This window comes from Macaca thibetana, chromosome 2, assembly GCF_024542745.1.
Source record: "Macaca thibetana thibetana isolate TM-01 chromosome 2, ASM2454274v1, whole genome shotgun sequence".
NCBI classification, from domain to species: domain Eukaryota; kingdom Metazoa; phylum Chordata; class Mammalia; order Primates; family Cercopithecidae; genus Macaca; species Macaca thibetana.
This window is the reverse complement of record NC_065579.1, coordinates 10,500,440-10,520,281: the sequence shown is the minus strand read 5'-3', so window position 1 is coordinate 10,520,281 and position 19,842 is coordinate 10,500,440. Positions and strand designations below refer to the sequence as shown.

At 40.8% G+C, this 19,842-nt stretch overlaps 1 protein-coding gene across 11 annotated transcripts in view; it reads right to left on the bottom strand.

The window, feature by feature from the left end:
* The window catches only part of SST (somatostatin), a 1,150,223-nt gene that overhangs the window by 78,295 nt on the left and 1,052,086 nt on the right, over positions 1-19,842 (bottom strand). Inside the window, exon 1 of one of the 11 annotated variants that reach the window (XM_050779313.1) lies at positions 18,310-18,319. The exons of the other annotated variants lie outside the window; for them this stretch is intronic. The gene's annotated coding sequence lies outside the window, so the exon portion shown is untranslated. Of the gene's footprint in view, positions 1-18,309; positions 18,320-19,842 lie in introns of those variants that run through there. 11 annotated transcript variants of the gene reach the window in all.

Genomic DNA, 19,842 nt, shown 5'->3' with positions numbered 1-19,842 from the left:
CCCCAAAGACACATGATATTGTCAAGTTCAGATTTATTCTGCCAGAAGGCAGACTCTGCTTTTTCATTTGAGTCCCCTTCCTTCTCATTTTCAAAGAGATTAAAATGAACCCCACTGGATGCAAAATGACACCCCGACTTTGCGGAAGGGATTTTCCTTGTGTGTTTATATGTGTGATAATTTTTTCTTTTATGAGCAATTAGCACTTTGGGATTTCTGAGATTTATCTATATGGTTTGGAATGTGAATTGTATAGCTCTGCCCTATTATTGGTCCTTCAAAAGATTACTTTTCTGATTTTTGGTCACATATTTTTTTTTGTCAAAACTGCCATTTAGCCTCATCCACCGCCCCCCCAAACCTGAAACACACACAGCTTGTCCCTCCTGTGTTCCCTTTGCCACTCCACTCTTAGCCCCATGGGGGCGCTGCAGAGCAAAGGGAAATCTGCTCCCTAAGGCAGTAGTAGAACCAGCCGGAGTGGGGGCTGGGAAAGAATTCACCCTTCTCATACCTCAGCCCTCTTTAATTCTCTGCAGTGAGCCCCTAGAGGGAGAACCCACCAGGCCTGGTTTATATATAATTAACCTCATCACCAGGGACCTCAGATCTTCCCAGCACATTATTTCTGGGACCAAGTGCCAGAGTGCCACATTTTCCTACTGCTTTTTGCCAAATCAATGTGTTTACACTGAAAGAAATTGACCAGAACAGAAGACCAATTAGAAAGAAAGAGAAAATGATTATTGAAATTGTTCTAAAGATAGACACTTACTTTTCGGTGAGTCTCTTTTACTTTCAATTGAATGCATGGTGAGGAAAATTGTGCACCCGCCTCTCAATCTCTTTTCAATTCCTAGGAAAGTAACTTTGTCAAATATTATACCAGTTGAATTTCTTCCAGAATGTCATTTCTTCTTTCGTTCTTGACCTCTCCTCAGTAACCAGTTGGCATCACTATGTGGGCCTCCCTCACTCCTGCAGTGCCGTGTTACAGGATTAAAGAAAGGGCTGACTTGAATGTATTCTGATTCTTTTAAATCATCCTTAAGAAGCTCTAAAGAGTGATTCCATGTCTGGGGTCATATGAATAATTCCTGCAGACTTGGGGGTACTACAAATCACCTAGTCCCATTATTTAATGGTTACTGGAGGTTAATACTCAGAATAGAGGACCAGGCCAACCTCTTTGCCTCATGGACTGTGCATAAGAATAGGTCCCTGATCATTGCCACTGGGTAAATATAAGCCTTATTACAAAATAAAATACCCTGGTCCTAATACTACATCTATTTAAGGAAAAGAACAGACTTCACATCCAATTCCCCCTTGCAAAATCTTCCCCACAATTCAGTCATAGCCGAAAAAGAACCTATCCTTGAAACAAACAGGGTTCTGTCCTCTTTCTAAGGGGGCTCACAAGAGGAAGTTGTTTTCACCTATCAAGAACCTCTGGCACCTTGGTAGGTCTTTAAGATATCACATCACAGGACTATAGATTTTAAAGCTGGAAAGAAGTTTTCAAATCAATCACCTCTTCTAGGTTTTCTTCTTTCAGGATTACAGGCTGGGTCCTCACTAGGAGGATGTGTGACCCGAGGAACACAACTGAAAATGGGTCTGCATGATTTGCTGGCCCTCTGTCATTTTAGAGGATCAGGGTAACCTGACAACTTGAGTCTGTAGGTGGGTATCTTGTTTCCTTATAGAACTGAGGAAAGCAAGGCTGCTATGGTCTCTTTGTAACCTGTAAAACTCAGAGCTAACTCCAAGTCATGATGAGTTTTGATGGTCATTTGGGTTTATTTATGCCTCTCAGCTACACTGAAGTACTTGGCACTACTTTTGATAGATTTGGGAGATATTATCTATCAGACTTGTTAAATTTTACCTGTTCATTTTATTTCAAATCCTTCATTTAGAGCTGTTGTAAACAAGCTCCTTGTAGTATCTTTGGAGAAAGAAAGGTGTTTTTAACATAGCAAGAGGAGCAGAAAGTTTTGAGACATTAAAAAATATATAATTTCCAGCTACTGCCTTCTGAAAAGGAAGTATTAATGTTTAATTTTCATCCATATGCTGCCCGCTTTTAGCCTTTATTGTTCTGAGATTTTTTTTTCTTTTTCCTTTAGAAATTTTTTCAGCCTGGCTCAGAGTTTACCCCCAAACACTAATTTTCCACACTTTTCTCACTTACTTAAAATGGAAATAAATATCAGGAGCTTAAAATAGAGAAGTGATGGGGGTTAGGGGGTGTGTAATGATTTGTTTATTGCATTCGATCGCTGTTTTGAATAGCAGAGTTTTCACTTCCTGTGAAACCTTAGCATGAAGGAAAGCAGCAGCTGGACTCTGAGAGGGATGAGGGAAGGAAAGCACTTCAGTGTTTGTAAACTCAGGGTGGCTGGTCCACCCGCTGCCACTGCCGTTGCTGGGCTGCTGGCTGCTGTACTTAGCTGTCTCTACTACCTAAGGCTAGAAGTGGAAAAACTTGATTTGCGTGTTGTGCCTGCATTTTTTTTTCTTCTTCACACCGCCCTCTTGTACACCTGACCATGCAGAAGCCTATCTGAAGCCAGCTCGATGGCAGGGAGAGCTGGAGAGCGGAAGAATGTGCGGAGGGAGGGAGGGCTCGGTACTTTTCCATTCACATCTCCACAGTGGCTTTTCTTGTTTATTTCAACCTCCACCGGCAGAAATCTTTCAGCTGCCTTAAATTCGAGTCATTATACTGTTACCTGAGGTCAGACGACAGACACTTTGGTGCACGTTTCCTACATGTCAGTGTCTGTGTAACTTGTGTACGTACAGAGGCACACACACACAAATGTAACTCCACGGGGGCACAGTGTAGGGAGAAGGAAAAAAAAAAACTGTATTTGTTGCAAACACACACACACAGACAGACGCGCGCACACACACACACACACACACACACACACACACACACACACCCTTGGTTTCTAATTACAGCTCTGCCTGAAACTCTTGATGGGACATTGAGCAAAGCCACTTGTGAGGACTCCGTTTCCTCAGCTGTGTGAAGGAATAGCCCCAATGATTTGCGGGATGGCTGCGCTTAGTTCTCTACCTTTACATTTCAATACACATTTACAGAACTGTGCAAGAGGAGTGGAAAGGAGCTGTGTGTATATGTGTACCTGGGGCTAGGGAAGGAGTTAAAATGTAAACTTCTAAGTAAAGAAGGCAGTCCCAGAATCCTCACTCTATCAATTTTTAACCAATTGTAGACCAAAGTCTGGGATTTTGCTGAGTGGGTTCAAAAGCCAATTGAAGATTTTAAACGTTAAGAGGTGGAGGAAGCAGGTTCTAAGAACTTGTACCTTTGATCTCCAGCATTCATAATGAAATGTGACAGTTCCCAAGTGTCTTTTCTGCCCTATATTTCATTTTTTATTTTCCTTCTATTTGTTTTTGGAAACTGTCCCCATCAATGATAGGAAGGAGATGACATTTGTACACTGGGTAGTATGTGGATGTAAAAAACACATCATAACATTCAAGGGAAGGAAGAGAGGGAGAGAAAGAGTAAGAGAGGGAGGGAGGGAGGGAGGAGAGAAGGAAGGAAGAGAAAAAGAAAAAAAAAAACCTAGAGAGAGATTCCTGGTAAGAAACATAGAGGTGGCTCAGCCATCACTGCATTAAAGGTAATTATTTGAAGTCAGAGGAAATAACAGATGAGGAGTTTTCCCTTACTAAAGGAAAAAAAACAAAAAAAAAGAGGAAGAAGTCTTGATATATCAGAACGTGAAACCAATGAGATATTTTCCATCAATATTTCTTACCCTTTTTTGATCTTCATTCTTTAAAAAGAAAGGTCTAAAGTTTCTCAGGCCCAATTGTCTAGATAATCTAAAGCCTTTAACAGGCTTTGGCATTCCCAAAATATAATAAAATGACTCTGATTTATCAGCAGCAACCTCCCCACCCCCATTCCTCCACTGGTTTAGACTGTATACAAAGACTAGGGGAGCCAATTGTATTCCCCCAGCGTAAGACTATTGAAAATTACAGTGTGCTAGAACTGGGAGGGCCTTTAGCCATTATCCAGTCTGATGTTCCTGATTTTATATCATTGGAAATTGAGGCCCAGACAGAATCCACTTGCTATATATGCTATAACACTAACACAGCTGGATTCGGAACTTTCAGGCCCTAGTTCTAAATCTAGTATGCTTTTCTTATGGCATATTATGGAAAGAGGGTATGGGGTTGGCAGCCTTGCAAAAGCCATTTGTTGTGGCTGCACATTCAAAGAAGGCCTCAAATTTGGACTTCTAGGCCAGACACAATGACACAACTGTAATCCCCATACTTTGTGAGGCTGAGGTGGGAAGATCACTCGAGACCAGGGGTTCAAGACCAGCTTGGGCAACATATGAGACCCTGTCTCTAAAAAAATGGAAAAAAAAATAGCCAGGCATGATGGCACACACTTGTAGTGCTAGCCACTTGGGAGGCTGAGGCAGGAGGATTGCTTGAACCCAGGAGTTTGAGGCTGCAGTGAGCTATGATGGCACCACTCTAGCCTGGGCCACAGAGTAAGATCCTGTGTCTAAATAAATAAATAAATAAAATTAGACTTCTGATATTATCTCCACTGAGGCTATACCTCTCTCTTTCAATCCTAACAGGACTGAAAGAAGATGACCATCATATGCAAGTTTTGTGTGTGGATTCCAGTGTAGGACCACAGGCTCCTATGACACCATGATTGAATGCTGTTAATAAATATAGGATTGTTTTATGCATAGTGCAATTGTATTATAGTTGTGTGTGTGCTGGTGTTAAAAATATAAGATTTAAAATATATTTGTCCTAGAAGCAGTGACAAGCAACAAGCACACCTGGTGCTCGGATCTCAGTTTTGTTTCATTTTTGTGTTTGTTTTTGTTTTTGACACAGAGTCTCACTCTGTTGCCCAAGCTGGAGTGCAGTGGCACGATCACGGCCCACTGTAACCTCCGCCTCCCAGGTTCAAGCAATTCTCCTGCCTCAGCCTCCTGAGTAGCTGGGATAACAGCCATGCACCACCACACCCAGCTAATTTTTATATTTTCAGTAGAGACGGGGTTTTGTCATGTTGGCCAGGCTGGTCTCAGTTTTAATGTCATTTCTCAGCAGCTGGAACCAAGGCTTCTTGGAGAAATGGTTGAGTCTAAAACTGCGGCAGAAAATACACAAATGAGAATGGAAGCTCTTGTAGCACCTTAAAGTAAGGAATTATTCAAAAACAAAACTCTATTGGTGAGGGATATTTCAAAAAGACACAGGAGCCACTGGAAGAGCTCCCAGTAGCCAAAGCTGAAACAATTTGAGCAACAAAATAGAATACTATTTTACATTATAACCCAAAGTCTAAAATAAATATTAATGAGTCCAGGGCTGGGTGCGGTGGCTCACACCTGTAATCCCAGCACTTTGGGAGGCCGAGGTGGGCAGATCACTTGATGTCAGGAGTCTGAGACCAGTCTGGCCAACATGGTGAAACCCTGTCTCTACTAAAAACACAAAAATTAGCTAGGCGTGGTGTTGTGTGCCTGTAATCCCAGCTACTCGGGAGGCTGAGACAGGAGAATCCCTTGAACCCAGGAAGTGGAGGTTCAGTGAGCCGAGATGGCACCACTGCATTCCACCAACCTGGGCAACAGAGTGAGGCTCTGTCTCAAAAAAAAAAAAAAAGAAAAGAAAAGAAAAGAAAAAAATGTAATGAGTCCATACTAATATAAATAAAGTATTAAGTAAATTAATAAACCAGAGAGAAAAGACAAACATCCCTTAATTCCAAATGTATTTATATAGATGTGCACAGGGATTCCAAATAATTTATGGACATGTGCTGGCCTTAAGGAGAAGCATAAACCCCTACTCTTTAATTGTGGGCTGTAGATAGTAACTTCCTTCCGGGGAGTATATTCCATATGGAAAGGTAGTCAGGGGGAAAAAACAGGAGAAACCTGACAAACACTCTCTCAGCCAGGGGATCAAGACCAACATCAACAATGATAAATCATCTTGATAGTGTATACTCTTGATATGTCGTGATGAAAATGATTATTTCTCTCTGTGGTCCTGCTCTCATGATACTAGTCTAATCATAAGAAAAACATCAGACAAATTCTAGTAGAGGGGCGTCCTACAAAAAACCAGTAATCCTCAAACCCATCAAGGTCATCAGAAACAAGGAAAGTCTGAGAAATTGTCACAGACAAGGATTAGCATAAAGAGACATGACAACTTAATGTAATGTCGAGTCTTAGATGGAATCATTGGCCGCAAAAAGACTTAAGACATAAGATAAACCTAAACAAATCTGAATCGATGATGAACTTTAGTTAATAATAATGTACCAATATTGTTTCACTGTTACACGTGTACCATATAATGTATTATGTTAATCATAGGGGAAACTGGGCACGGGGTTATTCACTGCACTATCTGCTCAATTTTTCTATTAATTGAAACATGTTCTTAAAAATTAAGTCTATTATGAGGAGATATCTATATCTATATATAGCATATCTATATATCATATATACATAGATATATATATCATATAGATATATAGATAGATACATATATAGAGATATATACACACCTGGAGGAGAGAGATGTGTGTGTGTATATATATATAAATATATATTCAATACCAGAAACCTCCAAAAAGTGACCCAGATCTCTCCTGAAACCTGGGAGATCCTGCTTCTCACTCATTTTCCTAGAATAGAGTCAGAGAAATGCAGCACCTCATTTATTCTTTTAGTTTACTAATTTGCTCAATTTCTGTATGCCACCATCTGGATAACCATCAGGAGAACACTAGGGAGGCACCAAAGGCCAAATGTTGTTGTTAGGGTAGATGGCTCAAATCACTTCATGGACCCCCATATTCAAAACTTCTCTGTGGAAACCCACTAAGGAAACAGTGTTCTCAAAGATCTTGTCATCAGTTTATATGGGGCATATAGAACTTAGAGATTCATTCATGAAGTTGGAGGAGCCCCAGGAGATCCCAAGAGTGTCTGCTATTTCATTGCACAATTCCAATAGAACTGTGGATCTCATCAGAGTTGTGAGTCTGGGTGTCTACAGAGGAGAAGCACCTATCAGACCCCTTAACCCTATGAGTTTGTCTGCATTATCTGAGTACAACCCAATACTCTAAATTCTGAAAGCATCTATCTTCACCTTTCAGCTTACCAGTTCTACAGTTGAGAAAGGTCCAGAGAGGAAAACAATTTGCAAAGACCACTTAGCAAATTAGTGGTGGAGTTGATTCCCATCACCAGTTCACCCCGAATCATTTATTTTGTTGCAGTATCCACTTTGGTAAACTGAAGCCTGTTATTGTATTAATGTACATTATGACTTCGAAAATGCTTTTTAAATCTCTAACCAATTGTCAGTTATCAATGGCTTTTACTTCTAATGTTGCGCTTGAGTTTTAAGTGTCTCTTCTCTTCTTCCCTTCATGTTTTCTGACATCTATCGGCCTCTCTGCCAAGAAGATCTTTGAACTAACACTTATATTCACTGTGAAAGCCAACATTTAAATAACTCTTGGTGAAGTACAGTGAGACTAGGTCCTACTGTGTTGATTAGTATGACTCTTTTTCAGATATATTGGCTACATATACGAAGAATCATAAATATAGTCAGACCCTTTGACCCAGAGATTCCACTTCTAGGAATCTATCTTTAATGCATAATTCAACATACAGGAAAAATCAATGAATGAGTATACGCATTCTAGCGCTGTATCTAAGAACAAAAAATTTGAACAAAGAGCAAAACATTTGAACAACCTACATGTCCTATCATGACTAGGCTGGAAGAAAGAGTGTTGGGTGAAGAATGATTAAGTAAATTACAATACAACTAATTTCAAAAAATTAGAATTGAAAAATACTTATGGTAATATGTAAAGTGGAAAGAAGTAGAATATGTATATAGAGATATATGCATATTATATATCTATATAATATTTGTATACAGTGTATTCACAGCAATTTTTAAAAATATACTCTTTGTAGAAAATAGACTGGATGTAAATAATAGTACACAATTCACAAAAATATTTTCAGTAGCTCTCTTAGAGTAGCAGGATTATGAACACTTTTCTCATCTTTACTCTTTATCTTCCACAGCGCTTAATATCTATTATCTATCTATCTATCTATCTATCTATCTATCTATCTATCTATCTATCTATCTGTCTGTCTCTCTGTCTGTCTGTCTGTCTGTCTGTCTATCTATCCATCTATCTATCTATCTATCTATCTATCATCTATTATCTCTCTATCATCTATCTATTATCTATCTATCTATCATCTATCTATCTATCTATCCCACAAACACACACTCAAGAAATAAAAAGCCCTAACTCAAGTCTTTTAAATGCAAACAATGAGTCCCCTTATTCACAGGTTTGAATATCTGACTTAAAGTTGAAACCACCTACGTCTTTAGGGACCACAGCAAAAGTGAAAAGTATCTACACACTCTTGGAGAAGGCCTTTCACTTTAGGAGACATTTGTCTCCATGCCAACAAAATGTCACCCTTTCTGAACACATTGACCATAATGAGATGCAGTAGGCTCTGTAGGTCTCGCACCCTTGATCATACTGTGATTATCTTGTTTGTTGGTGTTTCATGGCATTTGCAAATGGTAAAGGTTTTCCTGGTTATTATATGAGGCCACTCATGAGCTCTCCTTATAGATAGAACTTTTTGGGGGGGCTATAGGTGACTTTTTAACATTTTTATAATGTTTGGTCAGTGAATGCTGAGGAAAAAAATTTCAAGTGAACGATCTCAATGTTTTGTTCATCAGAGAATCACAGAGTTGATAAGAAGACCCATTCATTGTGTCTCTGGTCTTAAAGAAGGACATGAGGGTAGGCATCAGAATCTAAAGGCTATGGTAAAAGAAAAGTATGAGCAAAAAAAAGAAAAAGAAAGTAAAGAAAGGAAAAGAAAAGAAGAGGGGAGGGGAAGAGAGGAGAGGGGAGGGGAGGGGAAGAGAGGAGAGGAGAGGAGAGGGCAAAAGAATCTAAGGGCGAGGGTAAGAAGCATATGGGCCTGATAAGGCCCTTCTCCCTTCAACTGCTGATGGGATTCTCCATGCTCAGTTCATTCTCTTCGCTCTCACATTCACTCCTTCAAACAACATGCATTTCACTGACTGTTTCTTGTGAGGTAGACACTCTGCTAGATGCTAATGAAACAAATATGAAGAAAATACGGGGCCCTGACTCCACGGGGCACATAGTCTACTGATGAAACAACAGCCCAGAAAGGTTCTGAAACTTGCTTTAGGTTATGCAAAAGATAGTCCTTGAGCCAGAACTGGCCTCCAAATGTCTGGATTCTGCTCCCAGTAGATCTCTATAGCCTCTTCTCAGAGGCTGTTCCCTGACCCCAATCCTCCGTCAGGGTGAGGCATTGAGTCCTTCCCTGTGTGGGTTCAGCCACTTGGAGTGGTTCATCTAGTATTTATTGGAATGATGGATAACCCAGCCACCTCAACATACCATTGAATGACAACCAGCACCTAATGCAGGAAGATCTGCAAAAGCCTGGGGCACAACAGAACCTCAGCTTTCTCTACACCATCATCACCATGTTGTCTCAGCCTTCAGGCCAGAGCCTTACTGCAAGAATGATCATTCCCCCACTGAGACTAGAGCCCTGTATTGGACTACAGGCCTGTACTCCTGCTTAACTTTTGTCAGCCCTCTCATTGAGGAGCCTGGATCCTGATTTTGATAGCTTTTTTGCATTTGGTACCCATCAGGTTCTACCATGAACAGACAGATCACCTAGCATTATGCTATTCCAAAGCCAACCTCAATTAATGTCCACAGTCTGGACTCCAGAAACAAACACCACCCCTAGCAGGGACTTGACCTGATGCCTACTCAACTAAGACCAAGTTCACCTCAGCCCTCTGGGCATTCCAGACCTTTGGGTGATAGAGTGACGACAGGTGATATCTCAGGTGCCAGCTCTGCACCCAAACCAATTTCCACAGCATCCTAGTTTCCATGGCCCATCCTACCTCAGGGTTGGGTCTGTCTGCCAGAAGTTGTAACCACTTATTTTCTGTGGCCAGGCAAGGGCAAGACGACATAATGGCACATGCATAATGCCACCAGAAAAGATTTTAGCAATGTTACAATTAGCTGAAGTCCAGCAGCTTTCAATGTCTAAACATCAAGTTGTTCAGACCAACCTTGCCCTTTGGGGGCACTGGCACTAAAATGCCAGCAAATTGCTCGGTAGAAAATGGGACAGAAAAAATATTAGTAATGATGCTAATGAAGGCCACAATTTGGGAAGACATATGAAGAAGACTTGATGATTTGGTGATGAATCCATCAATCAAGCCCTTCAGGTCCTCTGGCTTCTTTCCAGTCTTATCTCCTACCACCACAGTTTTCTACACCAGATTCCTCAGCACTTTCCAAGGATCCATGCACTTTCCTCCCTCCACACCCAAGCCTTGCTCTCTGCCTTTCTTTGCGAAGCTATAAGCTCCTCAAGGACAGAGGTACTTTGTTTTCGTTTTCATAGAATTGTGTTCAGTACATGGTGCTCACTTAGAAAATGTTGATTCAATTAAAGGAGGTAAAACTGAAATAGAATTCAATGTGGGATCTGAGAACCTGGGTTTCAGTTTAATCTTCACAACTGACTAACTCCTGTGGGTCTCAGTTTCTTGTTCTCTAAAATGGCAATTTCTGTAAAGGGGGTACATTGTAGGATTTTCATGGGAATCAAGCACAATGGAGGAGAAAGTACTTTGAAAATCATAATGCACAGTTCTAAGTGACTGATGAATGGACTAATGAGTGAACTATTGCAGTTAAGTGAAGCCATCAGGTTATTAAGTAACAGATTCTGAGGCTTGGATTGTATCTGCAGAACAATGTATTTAAACTGTCTTGTCTTGACTTTGTAACCATTCTCAAATACAATTATTTCACTTCCCAAAATCTTTTAACCCTTTAAGTATAGGAAGGCATATATTGCTACTAAGGATTCATACTGATCCAAAGAGAGTAAAAAAAAAATAACCACCAGAAAGCCTTCTTGTTCTTGAAATGCAGAATTGGAAATGAACCATTTCCCAGTAGTGGGAACTGAAATCCAGTATTAGATCCTCCTTTTTGGTACCTTCTTCCTCTTTCTTCCCCCTCTTTTTACCTTAGTTCCTCCCCATCCCTCTCCTGTACCCAAATGGAAAAAAATCAGTTGTTTTGAGCTAACTTCAGTCTTAGATAAAGGTATAAGCAAAAGTCAAATTTATTAGGGCTGTTTTCTAAGATCAACACAGTGGTTATTTATAAATTGTTTAAGCAATTGAGTTGATGAGTGAGTTATCAAAACAAAGAGTTAGGTAATTTCTTACCAGAAGCCTAAATGACAGGAAATGCCCTGGTCCTGCTAAGAGAATTCCTAAATCAATCCTTCCAACCTCTGGAACAAATGCAGAGTGGATCCCATAAATGTCAAGGTGAATATAAGAAGGGATTAGGAGCAAGCTGGTTTTGATAGGAATGAAATAAAATATGAGCACCAGCTGGACAATGGTGGCTCATGCCTGTAGTTCTAGTGACTCGAGAGACTGAGATGGGAGGCCTCTTGAGACCTGAAGTTCAAGGCTGCCATGAGCTATGATCATGCCACTGCACTTCAGCCTGAATGACAGAATGAAACCCTGTCTTCAAACAATGACAGGAAACCCAAAATGATGAGTATAGGGACTGAAGAGAAGTAGTAAGGACTTTTCATTCCAGTAACTGAATCAGGCAACCAACAGGCAGATAAAGCAACAGACATTTATTAGTGTTTTAAGAAAAAAAAAATAAGAAAAACTATTCAAAAACCCATTTCCTACTTCGTGTAGTCTATAACAGTAGGTAACTAAGTGGAATAAGAAGTCCAGTAGACTCAACAGGAATACGTGCATGACAACTTCCAAAGAGACCAGGCATGGCGGGTGGCAGTAGCACAGGAAAACTCCTGGAATCAGGACCTGTCTGCTCATACTTGCCAGTTCTGCCAGCACCAAGGCCATGCTTATTTATTTTTGGATTCCTAGAGGTAGGAGGGAGAGAATGCTGATGTATATGGCATAAAAACTGCAATCTTAAAGATTAAAATAAATTAATGAAAAAATATTTAAATAAACATAAAAATTCTGACGTGGATGAGCTGGGACAAAATCAGGAATCCTGGGCAACGTTCGTGCTGAGCAAGGCTAGGTACCTCCCCCATATGGTTGGTTGGTTTCTTTCTTTCTTTCTTTCTTTCTTTCTTTCTTTCTTTCTTTCTTTCTTTCTTTCTTTCTTTCTTTCTTTCTTTCTTTCTTTCTTTCTTTTCCTTTTTGCACCCATTCCGTTCCCAACGCCTCTCACCCAAACATACCTGTGGAAGCCACATTCCTTCACAAAGCTAAATATAGCTGAGGGGAGCAAAGCACAAGGGACATCATACCAAACTTCCCTACTCAACCCTGAAAACTGGGAAGGTTCAGTAAGAGAATGGAGGACTGCTGCAAGATACTAGAAGCTAAGAACTGAAAAAGTTAGAGAAATGGGACGTAGTCAACTATATTTCCTCATTCATCGCCCACCTGGTTGCACTGTTTCAGCACGGAATAAGCATATATTCATATCATTAGATCTTACTAATATGCAGGCAGAAAGGTTATAAACTTAACCACCAATCATGAATTGAGCACCTACTCTATGCTGAGCACTGGGCTAGACTTTGCAGATGCAAAGAACAATGGAGACGCATTCCTAGGGGAGCTCAGAGTCTAGTTGAGTAAACGAGCATTGCCTAAGCAAATCCACAGTTGAGTATTTTATTATGAAGTATGATAACTGAGATACAGGAAATTGGGTGCTGTAAGATGGGAGAAGGGCTGGGCGTAGTGTCTCACACCCATAATCCCAGCACTTTGGGAGGTTGAGGCAGACGGATCACCTGAGGTCAGGAGATTGAGACCATCCTGGCCAACATGGTGAAAGCTCGTCTCTACTAAAAATACAAAAATTAGTTGGGTCTGGTAGTGCACACCTGAAATCTCGGCTACTCGGGAGGCTGAGGCAGGAGCATTGCTTGAACTCGGGAGGCGGAGGTTGCAGTGAGCTGGGATCACGCCACTGCACTCTAGCCTGGGTGATAGAGCGAGATTCCGTCTCAAAAAAACAAAACAAAAGACGGGAAGGAGATAATTCACCTACCTGTACAGACCTCTCTAGTAAACCTTAAACTGGGATTTGAAAAAGAAAGATGGGTTAATCAGGCCAAGAGTGAGGGGAAAGTGTGCCAGGCAGAGGAAATAGAGACCAGACAACACTAAAGTGGGTAAAACTGTGACATATTCAGAGACCTGAAAGAGGCCAGCATGGTGAAAGATGAAGTTGGAGAGAGAATCAGGATCATTTAGGCCTTCATAGACCATGGGCAGAATTTATAGTTTAAGTGCATCAAGAAGTCATTTAAGGGTTTTATACAGGATGGTGACATGATTGACATGATCTGTTCTACATTTTAAGAAAAGGATCAGTCTGGGTGAGGTGACTCACGCCTGTAATCCCAGCACTTTGGGAGGCTGTGGCAGGCAGATCACCTGAGGTCAGGAGTTTGAGACCAGCCTGACCAACATGGAGAAACTCCTGTCTCTACTAAAAATACAAAATTAGCTGGGCATGGTGGTGCATGCCTGTAATCCCAGGTACTTGGGAGGCTGAGGCAGGAGAATTGCTTGAATCCAGGAGGCAGAGGTTGTGGTGAGCTGAGATTACACCATTGCACTCCAGCCTAGGCAACAAGAGCGAAACTCCCTCTCTAAATAAATAAATAAATAAATAAATAAGAAAGAAAGAAAGAAAAGAAAACCATCCCAGCTATTGTGTAGAAGATGAATTAGAAATGGACAAGAGGCAATTTTCTCCTTCCTTCCTTCCTTCCTTCCTTCCTTCCTTCCTTCCTTCCTTCCTTCCTTCCTTCCTTCCTTCCTTCCTTCTTTTGATGGAGTCTTGCTCTGTCACCCAGGTTGGAGGGCTGGAATGCAATGATACAATCTCAGCTCACTGCAAGCTCCGCCTCCCGGGTTCACACCATTCTCCTGCCTCAGCCTCCCACAAAAGGCAATTTCTAAGTGACTATTGTAGGAGTCCTAGTGAAAGAAGAAGGTAGCTTGGACTACACACCTTTGACGTATAGGTGGTGAGGTGTAGAAATATTTGAGAGATACTTTGAACCTAGAATTGGCAAAATTTAACAATCAATCAGATTGAGCCAGAGTGTGTGGTAAAAGAAAGAGAGATATCAAGAATGAATCCCAAGTTTGTGAATTGGGCATCTGGGCAAATGTGTTTCCACTTACTGACTTTAAACAAAAACAAAAACAAAAACAAAACAAAACAAAACAAAAACACTGTAAAATGAAAATCTTTTGGAAGTGGAGAAATTGTTGAAAACTCTGTTTTAAACAACTGAGGTAGATGTCAAAATAGGCAAGGTGATATTCAAGACCTGGATTCAAAAGAGATGTCTGGCTTTGAGATATGCATTTGCGATTCATCAAAATAGAGGTAGTATTTGAAGCTAGAAGAAAGAGTTGGTTTTCCTATCAGGCCAGGTGTTAAAAATAGAACCAAAAAGCAGTGAAAGTGGAATGGTCTTTAGAAATACTCAAGTTCAAACTCATTTCTCGATTGATAGTGAAATTGGGGCTGTAGGGAGGAAAGTCATTGGTGGAAATGGGGTTGGTAAGAAACTAGGTCTCCCTTCTCCTAAGCCAGGATAGTTTTTGTTGTTTCACAATATTTTCTCCACATTTGACATCAAAATCATTGAGACTGAGAAGCACTTTCTGTGAGATATGTTCTAGAGACGTGGCTTATGGTCTTACCTCCTCATTTTATATTCTCACCTGCTGTATTGTGAGCTACCACACTCTTATAACTGAATTGTTCTCCTCTGCCTTTAGTCAACTTGGAATCTTTTTCCCTGGTTCCTTACTTATTGAAAAAGAAGGTACAATCATCCCTGGGCAATTTGATGTTGAGAAGGTCCAAGTCTTAGAGAGATGACTAAGCTGCTGAACACACATCCCTGTGCTGTTTCATCCTACTCAGCTTAGTACCTATGACCCCTTGTGACTATTTAGTATTTGCACTGTCTCTCCTCTTGAATGTGAGTGCCTGGAGGCCAGTAGCTATTTGTTTCTTCTCCTTGGTATCTTAATCCTCGCCTCGTGCCTGAGATAAGCAGCTTACCCGTCTCATACATGTTTTGAAGGAAGGGGACCCAACAGACTGAGACTTTTATTGGAGTTTATGCACCTTTATTGATCTTCCCATAAGTTCAAGTAAATACATTTAGTTGGCACATACTATGTGTCGGGGAGAGTGCAAAAGGTTGTAATTTTGTTCAGTCTTGAAAATGTAGTTATTATGTAGAGAGTGTTATTAGCTGTTATATAATATGTTTAGGTTTTTTTATGTGTATACATTTGCTTTGCATACCTTCCATCCAATTCAACTAATAATGTACACTGACCATGTGTACAGAGGTAAAAGAGAAAGCCTCTGTCACTTAGGGCCCCAAAGCTGGTGGGGGAGGGAGATATAAACAAACACACGAGCAATGACCAGAGCTATCACTGAGCTACAATCAATATACTTTGGTTGCATGTGAGAACGTGACTGCTTCAGAGATATAAGAAAGTTTTTTGCAGGGGTGGGATTTGAACATAATAATGAAATAATGCAAAATGGTAAACATACTCTTAAATAATAGACATCAAAACAAGCATAGCCTTGAAATAATTATGGCCAGAATTTTATATAGTATGGAGTATATACTGTTCTAAGTGCTTTACACTTGTTAATTTCATCCTCACAACAATCTTATGAAATGGATATTGTTTTATTCCCATTTTACAGACTGGAAACTGAAGCACAGAAAGGTGAAGTAGCTTGCCCAAAGTCAAGCAACTAATAAAAAGCAGTGCTGGGATTTGAACCCTAGCAATCTGAAGTCTTTAATCTTAGCTATTAATGTTTTACTGCCTTATGAATGAAGGATAGAACTTCAACAGGTAGGTTAAAGAGAGGAAGTATGGGGAGGGACGGCTTTTCATACAAAAAGAAAGACTGAAACCCTGGCATAGGGATTAGACATATACCTAATAATGCTTTATTTTATTTGAGCTATCTAGTTTTCAAAGGACTGTCTCAGCCATTCTTTAATTGTTTCTCATCATGACTCTGCGAAGTGTGTGGCAATTATTACTCTCATTAGAAGATAAGAGAAGTTGGACCCAGAATGGGGAAGGCACTGGGCTGATGAACAGCAGAATGAGGTTCAAAACCTGGTCCTTTTACTTCAAATAAGAGTCCCAACAACGAATACATCTGCTGAATGCTCTGAGCAAAGCTCTGTGCTAGCCTTTTCACGTATCTTCAAATTTCGTCCCCATGATAGCCCTGAGAAGTAGGTGTTATTGCATTTCAAAAGGGGAAACAGTTCAATTCTGCCTCTACCTGACTTTTTTTTTTTTTTTTTTTTGGAATGCTAGTGATTCCCTATGAGGCATATTAGTTTTTTAGTTTCCAGTTTTGCCCACTCTTTGTCCCTGGGAACCCTGAGAATGGAGTATTACCTGTGCATTAGCACATGCAGCTTCTCTGAGAATGGAAAATCCCAATCAATATCTTTGCCAAAATCTTCCAGTCACTCCTGCATGTGGCCAACTTTCCTGCATGGTGAAAGTCAACATTCAAATATGAAACTCGGCTTCAGTTTCCAAAAACTGATTGCATTATTAGGAATTAGTTTCTGAAAGTGGGCTTTGTGAATCTATGTGGGAAAGGCTACGAATCAGACTGGACGATAGTTTGGTGCAATTGCTAAAATACTTGATGCAATTCTGGACTGCACTGGCAGCAATGCCATCTCCAGCTCAGTGAGCACCCATTGTGTAGGGTAGGCTAGAGTTCTAGGCCCCCAAGGGAGAACATAAATCAGTGTCTTGAGAGAATGGCTCTATCATGGATCCAGCAGCAAGCATGTCGAATGCTAAAGAAAGACAGTCAGGTAGGAGCTGGGTAAAAATTCACAGCCAGCCCCACAGCCTCAGGCAGCAAGGACTGAATTCCAACCGTCGGCTTTGTTTGTGCATGTTCAGTCTGGGAACCAGGTATGGAAGGCTCTGTGTTCAATCCTGTTGTCTTCCAAATTTGATTAGGGCTTTTAGGAGAGAGAGTCATGACCTCAGCCTGGAATGGCAACATTTAAAAGAGACAACAAAAAAGAAAGATAAGATGACTACAGCTGTGAGTGCAAGAGGAGAGAGAAGGGACAGAGTGAATTTGGGAAGTTTACACTTAATTTTCAAGGCCAAGGGTATCATGAAGGGTCTTGTTTTTGAATGCTGTTGTCAAGCCTTTAAAAGTCTTCCCTACATGCTGATTGACAGCCAGAGGTATGGGATTATTTTCTCTATGCCTCTTGCCTTGGTTTGCTCATTTGTAAAAAGTGAAAGCAACGACTGCCTTGCAGGATTAAATGAGGTAAAGCATCGTAAATGGTTTGTAAACATAAATGTGTACAAAGCGGACTGTTTTATATACTGTCCAGCTATCTCAGCTTCCTGGTAAAAAAAAAAAAAAAAAAATGGGACTAGACAGTCCCATTTTTAGATGGGAATCTTAGATATTGTCTGGTCCAACACCTGAATGTGGCAGATGAGGAGGGGAGGAAGCAGTCTGTGCCTGGCCCAAGGGTATCCAGGACATTAGAGACAAAGGGAGAATTTGTGGGTATGAGGAAGGATGAAATACTGAGTAACAGGGTGAGCTGGTACTCACTCTGCTGAGCCCCTTCCAATGTAATCTCATTTCATCCTGACAGGAGACATGCGGGTCAGGTATCTTCATTTCATAAGTCAGGAGCCAGAAGTTCAAAATGCAAATAGACTCCCTGAGATGAAGAGCCAATAGGCAGATGAAGGAGGTTCAAACCCAGGTTGAAGTAAATCCAAACTGCAAGCTATTGACTTTATACCGTCCTACCAAATTTTCCACATCTTTGCAAATACCTATTTCTGAGAGTATCCATAGCACCTACAGAAGATAGTGGCAGCTAGAGAGGGAGTTTTTTTTATTTCTGTTTTTTTAAAAACATCTGCCTATGAATCACTGTGTAACTTTCCTTTATGCAGTTCAATCTGCAATCTAAAATGGCTAAATGCACCAGATGACCCCGGCCTCCTTCACCCCTCACATCCTGTGATTGGTGAGTCACACCAAAGGGAAAATGGTCCTCCTTTGCCTCCAAATCCAAGCAATTCTAAACTATACAAACGATTTATTTAAAATTGTATATATGCCTTTTGTGGCTATCTGAGGCAAGTGCAAAGAGATATGCCTTTTATTTCCTTTCATCGGCACCCAGTAGGTACTCTGTAAATTTTGTGGTGCATTCATTTTCAAAGTAAGCATTCTGTCAGCATCCTATACATGATTACAGGCTATTTTGGGAGACATTTCTCTGACATCTGGGCCCAGTATCCATCCATCTGTACATTCATCATCTATACAAATGAACTTACATACATAATTATCAAAACAATACCATTACCAAACATGCTATACACACACACACACACACACACACACACACACACACACACACACAGAGATATATGCATATATCCAGTGAGCATTTGTTAAGTCCCACTATGTGACATGCAGCAGGTAACTTGCTGCAAAGGTGTTGCTAGTTAAAATCTAGACTAGGTTTGCTAATCATTCAAAATAATCATATCATTTCTTATACCACTGCTTTTTTTTTTTTTTTTTGGACAGGGTCTCACTCAGTTACCCAGGCTGCTGGAGTGCAATGGCATGATCTCAGCTCACTGCAAGCTCTGACTCCCAGGTTCAAGTGATTCTCTCCCTCAGCCTGCTGAGTCATTGAGATGACAGGTGCCCGCCACAATGCCCGGCTAATTTTTGTATTTTTGGTAGAGATGGAGTTTCACCATGTTGGTCAGACTGGCCTCGAACTCCTGACCTCAAATGATCCACCTGCCTCGGCCTCCCCAAGTGGTGGAATTACAAGTGTGAGCCACCACGCCAGGCCTTTATACCACTGCTTAAAAAAAAAAAAAAATTCTGATGCTTAGAAAGACTAGTGGACATTGATCCAGCTTTATCATTCTTACACTCTTATTAAAACTTTAACTCAAAATCTTGGTTTCTTCTAAATTGTTACCAGGTACTGCTGAAAGGAAGCATTCATAGCACAAGGCAGTGACCTAGACAAGGGTTAGGATTCATGGGTTTAGATGCACACTGACCTTCCTTTTCACTTTCGGAATTGTGTTTAATAGCTCAGTCTGTTATCTGCCTGGGCCCCCCAATGTTAGACTTATGTATTATTCACTTGCCCAAATTTAAGTAACTGGGGTAGTGCTGCTGCTGCTGCTGCTTAATTATTTGCAGCAAGGTGTCTGAAAAGGTAGCCTACTGAAAGAGCACAGGTTCTTGAGACAAAATGGTTTCTTCTGACTCTGACACCAAATAGTTGTATGACAATGAGCAAGTTACTTAACCTTTCTGAGCATTGGTTTTCCTACCTCTAAAGAATGAGATACTAGCCCGGGCGTGGTGGCTCACACCTGTAATCCCAGCACTTTGGGAGACCGAGGCGGGCAGATCACAAGGTCAGGAGATCGAGACCATCCTGGCTAACACAGTGAAACCCTATCTCTACTAAAAATACAAAAAAA